General features: G+C 42.3%; 1 protein-coding gene across 5 annotated transcripts in view; it reads left to right on the top strand.

Annotated features, from left to right (window-relative positions):
• LOC119573048 (sodium-dependent phosphate transporter 2-like) overlaps window positions 1-6,027 on the top strand; it is a 64,642-nt gene that overhangs the window by 42,087 nt on the left and 16,528 nt on the right. The gene's annotated exons all lie outside the window — the stretch shown is intronic.

Below are 6,027 nucleotides of genomic sequence, written 5' to 3'. Positions count from 1 at the left end.
CAATGCAGATCACATTTTTTTTTCAACTTTTTTGCACCACCTTGCAACCCGCGTGTGCGTAGTTCCATATACAGGCGTAATTACAATGTTGATCCTCAACCAGGAACTTCTCTTTGGGTTCGCAAGGTTCAAATCAGACATAAGTTCTGCTCGTTATTGGCGAAGAAGCAGATCAGTTTCTTGGGTTTAATGATAGTTGATGGTTTGTAGTTAGCGGTGATTGCTAGTTAAGCGGTGAACAGATTGCTGTGTAGCGGATTTTAACGATTGTTTTGATAGTATCGGCCGTATATAGGCATATGAACACCTGATGAACAATTACTATTGATATGGATGTTTGCAACAGCGGAAGGGGAGGGAATCAGTTGATTTGTATAGCCTACTTGCATGGAAAACAGGGAATTTAACAAAAGCGATAAACAAGAGAGATAAAGAAAATTAAAGAGTGGGAAAAGAAGAGGAAGAGGAAAAGGTAGAAAAATGTGTCTATGTATGTATTTATGTATATAACGGTATCTGTTACAGTAATTTGTAAGGAGAGAAAATAGTTACACTAAATACTGTGCATTTAGTATTGTGTTTATTATTATTATTATTATTATTATTATATATTTTTTTTCCTCCCAAGAATATTTTCGTAGCATTGTCCTGAATATATTTCTTATATATGTATGTATATATATATATATATATATATATATATATATATATATATATATATATATATATATATATTTTTTTTTTTTTTTTTTTTTTTTTTTTTTTTTTTTTTTTTTTTTCCTGCAACACGTTCATTTCATAATCTTTCGGATTCAAAACGCACCAGTAACCAACTAAGAAACAAAATCAAAATAGAGAAAGAAAACTTTCCTCGGTAGGGAAGCACCTTCGGCTTCGCCAACTGAGCACGAAAGGCAGCAACACGAACAAAGAAAACGGAGAGGAATAGGCAATAGCGAGAGAATTGGAACGAACACAGACTGTTACGTAACTTGTATACTCTATGCTCTGTCTGCTATTTCTTAACTACTACTTTCTACGTCTTCTTTTTCTTCTTATTTTTTTTTTCTCTCTCTTTTTTTATCATTCTTTTCCTTTCTCCCAAACTCTCATCTTTCTTTCTCTGCTCTTTTTCTCTATTCTCTCTTTCTCTTTTTTTCTACTTGTCTTTCTCTTTCTCTCTCTCTTTTTGGTTCCCTCCTCCCTCCACCCCCCCCCCCCCATGAAAGGATTTATGCAGCCTGCAAGATACTAATATTCATTACCACACAGGGAGATAAAATCCCGCGGATTATCTTACGCGTGTAATTAAGATATTTGTCAATATGGGTAGGATATTATACCCTGTTCACAAGGAGAAAAGGGGACAGGCTTTAAGAGGTTTACACAATAGGTGAGAGAGAGAGAGAGAGAGAGAGAGAGAGAGAGAGAGAGAGAGAGAGAGAGAGAAAGAGAGAGAATGAGAGAGAGAGAGAGAGAGAGAGAGAGAGAGAATGAGAAAGAGAATGAGAGAGAGAGAGAGAATAAGAGAGAGAGAGAGAGAGAGTGAGAATGAGAGAGAGAGAGAGAGAGAGAATGAGAGAGAGAGAACAACATAATCACATGACGCACGTAGACTAGTTTGGCGTGACGTCATGTTGTTACCCGGCGGGGAAAAGGGGGCGTGGGGAGGAGAGGCTTCCCGCTTACTTACGAAAGTAGATCCCTGCGCGTTCCATTAGAGGAGGGATTTTCAAAAAATTTCTTTATTCAGCCATCTATCTGTCTGTTCACTCTATCCATTATCTCTTTCTCTTTCTCTCTCTCTCTCTATCGATCGAGTTGTTTGTCTATGTCTGTCTAGTTTTCCATCTATCAGTTTTCCTCGGTCTTCCTATCTATCTGTTTATCTCCCTGGTTATCCATCTATCTGTCTTTATCTATCTACCTGTATACCTATTTCTGTCTATCTGGCTGTCTAACTACCGTACTCTTTCTCATCCCCTCCACTCCTCCTCTACATTCTCCTCCTATACCTCTTCCTCCTCCTCCTCCTCCTCCCCTCCTCTCCTCTTCCCTTCTCCTCCTCTCCCCTCCCCTCCCTCCTCCCCTCCTCCTCCCCTCCCCCCTCCTCCTCCTCCTACCTCCTCCTCCCCTCACTACCTCCTCCTCCTCCTCCTCCTCCTCCTCCTCCTCCCCCCTTCCTCCTCCTCCTCCTCTACTAGAACTCAACCATAGGACGATGAATCACATACAGCCACAAAAAAGAAAGACAAATTACATTCATCAGCAACCCGACCTTCTCTCCGACGCTTGAAAAAAAAGGTATAAAAAATATGTACCGCCGCGTGACAGACGAAAAAATAAAAGATAAAACCGGACATAGTTCAAAATTGAGAGCACCGCGCATGACGAATCCGCGATCGTTGTCTCCAAGATTTCACGTACGGAAGTTTTTTTTTTTTGAGAGGCGGTTTCCTAGTCGACCCGATGAGTCATGAGGGTCATGCAGTTGCAGCGGTCATGCGTATGTTGCCGTAATGACCATGCAGGTGGCCTTGGGGCGGGGAAAGGAGGGGGAAGAGGGAGGGAGCAGTGACTCAATGAAACGGACGCGGAGAGTGAGAGTGAGGGAGAGAAAGTAAGGGAGGGGAGAGGGGGAAGCGATGGTGGGTGCAGAGGGGAGAGAGGAAAGGTGTGGGAAAGAGAGAGGAAAGGAGAGAGAGGAAAGGGGAGAGAGAGGGGAGGAGAGAGGAGGAGAGAGAGAGAGAGGAGAGAGAAGAGAGAGAGAAAGAGAGAGAGAGAGAGAGAGAGAGGAGAGAGAGAGAGGAGAAGAGAGAGAGAGAGAGAGAGAGAGAGAGAGAGAGAGAGAGAGAGAAAGAGTTTAATAGAGAGATAGAGGGAGCGAAACAGAGACAGCCAGCCAACCAGATAACCAAACTGATACCGAGACAGACAGACAGACAGAGACAGGCAGACTGGCAGGCAAACAGACAGATAAACAGACAGGCAGACAACCAAATCGACAGACAGAGACAGACAGATAACCAAATTAACAAACAGACAGAATGAAAACCGAACAAGAGCATCATCAGACCACGAAGCACATGCACGTGTTACAATTAAATCTCACGGACGATCCTTCTTAATCCGCGGCTTCTCTTCGATACGGCCGATATTCTTCCATAATCACCCCCCCCCCTATTCTCTCCCTCCCCATTCTCCCTCCCTCTCTCCCTCCCCCTCTCCCTCTCCCTCTCCCTCTCCCTCTCCCTCTCCCTCTCCCTCTCCCTCCGTAGACTGTTATCTCTTGTGTTTTATTACGTGACCGCTACACCAGATTCCACCGGTTGCGGTTATCTTTTATAATGTTTTTACTTCAGAAAATTTAAGAGAGAGAAAAAAAGTCATTATTAGCTACATTGGTATTGTCAGCTGATATACCACGTGTTTTTCTTTTTATCAAATATTCGTTTATTTGTTTCTTGGTATTGAGATCAGTTTGATTTTCCTTATCATAATGTTCCTATCTATGTTTTATTGCGGTCTTGATACAGGCAGTAATGCATAACAATGATCGAATTAGTGTTTCTATAATATATGTATATGTATGTATATATACATATATATCTGTATATGTATGTATGTATGTATATGTCTATACATATATGTGTGCTTTTGTTTGCTTGTTTTTCTGTTTATATATATATATATATATATATATATATATATATATATATATATATATATATATATATATATATATATATATATCCATATACATTATATACATGTTTCATAAATCTAAACTACTTACTATTTTTTTACGATTGAATCATGTCTCGTATGTGTTTTCTTGATGCCATGTTAAATATGATATTAATTAATTTATTTTGTATGTTTTAAGATAATATTTACAGGCTTCCAGGACCTCAACCACTGATCATGCACAGCCACCCAACTGAAGAACATATAAGAAAAAGAGGAGAAGGAGGAGGAGGAGATGGAGGAAAAGGAGAAGGAACAGGGAGAAAAGGAGGAGGAGAAGGAGAATTAAGAAGAAGAAGCGAAAAATGAAGAAGAGAAAGGGTATAATGCGCAGTAGAAGGAGAGGTAGAAACAGGAGAATTAAAAAATAGGTGGGGACCCTTCGAAGCAACTTTGCTTGAGTGCGACGCAGCCCGGACCCGGCTGAACGTGACCAGAGGAAGGCAGGCAGGCGACCAAATGCTCTTTGAATTGGCCCCCTCTATGAGAGCTCATGATCCTGCCCTTTGACACGACGACTTCGGAGGCGCTGAGAGGGTCGTGTTTGCAAAGGTCGTCTCTGCGGAGTTATGACCGATGCTCTTCGTTCGGCTCGGATTGCCAAGCGCCTTCGTCTTCTCGTCTCTTTGGCTTCGTGCGCTGATTCTGTTCGTGCTTGATCGTTTCTTAGGGTGCTAGACGGGAGATGATAAGAATAGAAATGCGATAAGAATAAATGAAGGATTGGATGATAAGATAGAAGGATAAAAAAACGAAGATAGAGGGACAGTGATCAGGATATAAATGAGGTAGGTTTACATGGCAGCTCACGCTCATCCGATCATGCAGGATTCTCATTCTCCTCGCCCTCATGAACACGCGTCCCTTAGGCGTAGATGAGGAACGCGATAAGACGACGTTGCGTCGTTGATAGCCGTTGCATACTGGTAGCTTTGCAACACGGGACGGGGGAGGCAATGGACGTTGGAGTCATGCTTAGACTGAGCATAAATGAAAGGGAAAATTGGTGTTAGTAAGTAGGAGGGCGAGGGGAGGGTACGAAAGCTTATAACCTGGGTATTGCTTTCAACCAGAGGAAGGGTCATGTGGTACAGGCTCGGTTCGCATTTTTTTTTCTTTTTCTGGTTCCTTTGTCTTTCTGTCTGCCTGTGTGTGTTTGCTTATTTATCTGTCTGCCTGCCTGTTTGTCTGTCTGTCTGTTAGTTTATCTGTATGTCAGTCTCAGCCTCCCTCTCTCTCTCTTTCTCTCTCTCTCTCTCTCTCTCTCTCTCTCTCTCTCTCTCTCTCTTCTCTCTCTCTCTCTCTCTCTCTCTCTCTCTCTCTCTCTCTCTCTCTCTCTCTCTCTCTCTCTCTCTCTCTCTCTCTCTCTCTCTCTCTCTCTCTCTCTCTCTCTCTCTCTCTCTCTCTCTCTCTCTCTCTCTCTCTCTCTCTCTGCCCCCTCTTTCCCTCTTGCCCCCTCCTACTCCATTATTCCCCTTTTAGCGCATTATTTTTCCTCTTATGAACAGACACAGGGACCTTCACATTCCTCAAACACATTGTGAGGCGGCAGGTGCCTCCACAACACATGTTTATTGCCGTGTCCAACCTGTTGTTGATTTGTGGCTTGAATTGATTTATATCTCTCTCCTCCATCATTAATTATTCTTGCGCTATACTCCGTGATCGTTCGGCATCGCCTTCATTTCGATGCAGACTGCACTCGCACTACCAAAACGCGAAGGGCTTGAGACCCGATTTCAGTTTCCTGAAAATATTAATTCCTCGACACCATCCGCGCGTACGACTGAAACGGTCAGCTACATCGATTATTCTGAGCCCACATGAAAGCATGATAATCAACAGCACTTGGCGATACATTACATTATCAACACAATCTATTGACATCCACGGTGGAGACACCTCAGAATCAATCAGATGTATTAACTTCTTTTGCTGCCGTAAATGTCCATGCAATAGGCTCTTTGTTATTTTCGCACCGTAGATACTCTTTTCAGAAAGAGCCATCAAATGACACTAAGTGGAACTGAATAAATAAACACTGCATCGACTTCATCAGCATTACACATTCAAAGGAAGACGTTTACATTCCATGTTGTTCTGAGGAGATACAAGTAAATTCGTTCCCATGCTGTGTCTTCTGAAAACGGATAAACAGTCTTGTATCGCAGTATTTAGTACTCACTATAAACCGCTGCCAAAAAACGTATACACATCTAATCCTCTCCCGATATCCTCACCAAACCAGTCTCGCCATACAGATTCCCAAGCAAAGACCAT

This window comes from Penaeus monodon, chromosome 5 (genome assembly GCF_015228065.2).
Source record: "Penaeus monodon isolate SGIC_2016 chromosome 5, NSTDA_Pmon_1, whole genome shotgun sequence".
NCBI lineage: Eukaryota > Metazoa > Arthropoda > Malacostraca > Decapoda > Penaeidae > Penaeus > Penaeus monodon.
This window is presented reverse-complemented; position numbering and strand designations above follow the sequence as displayed.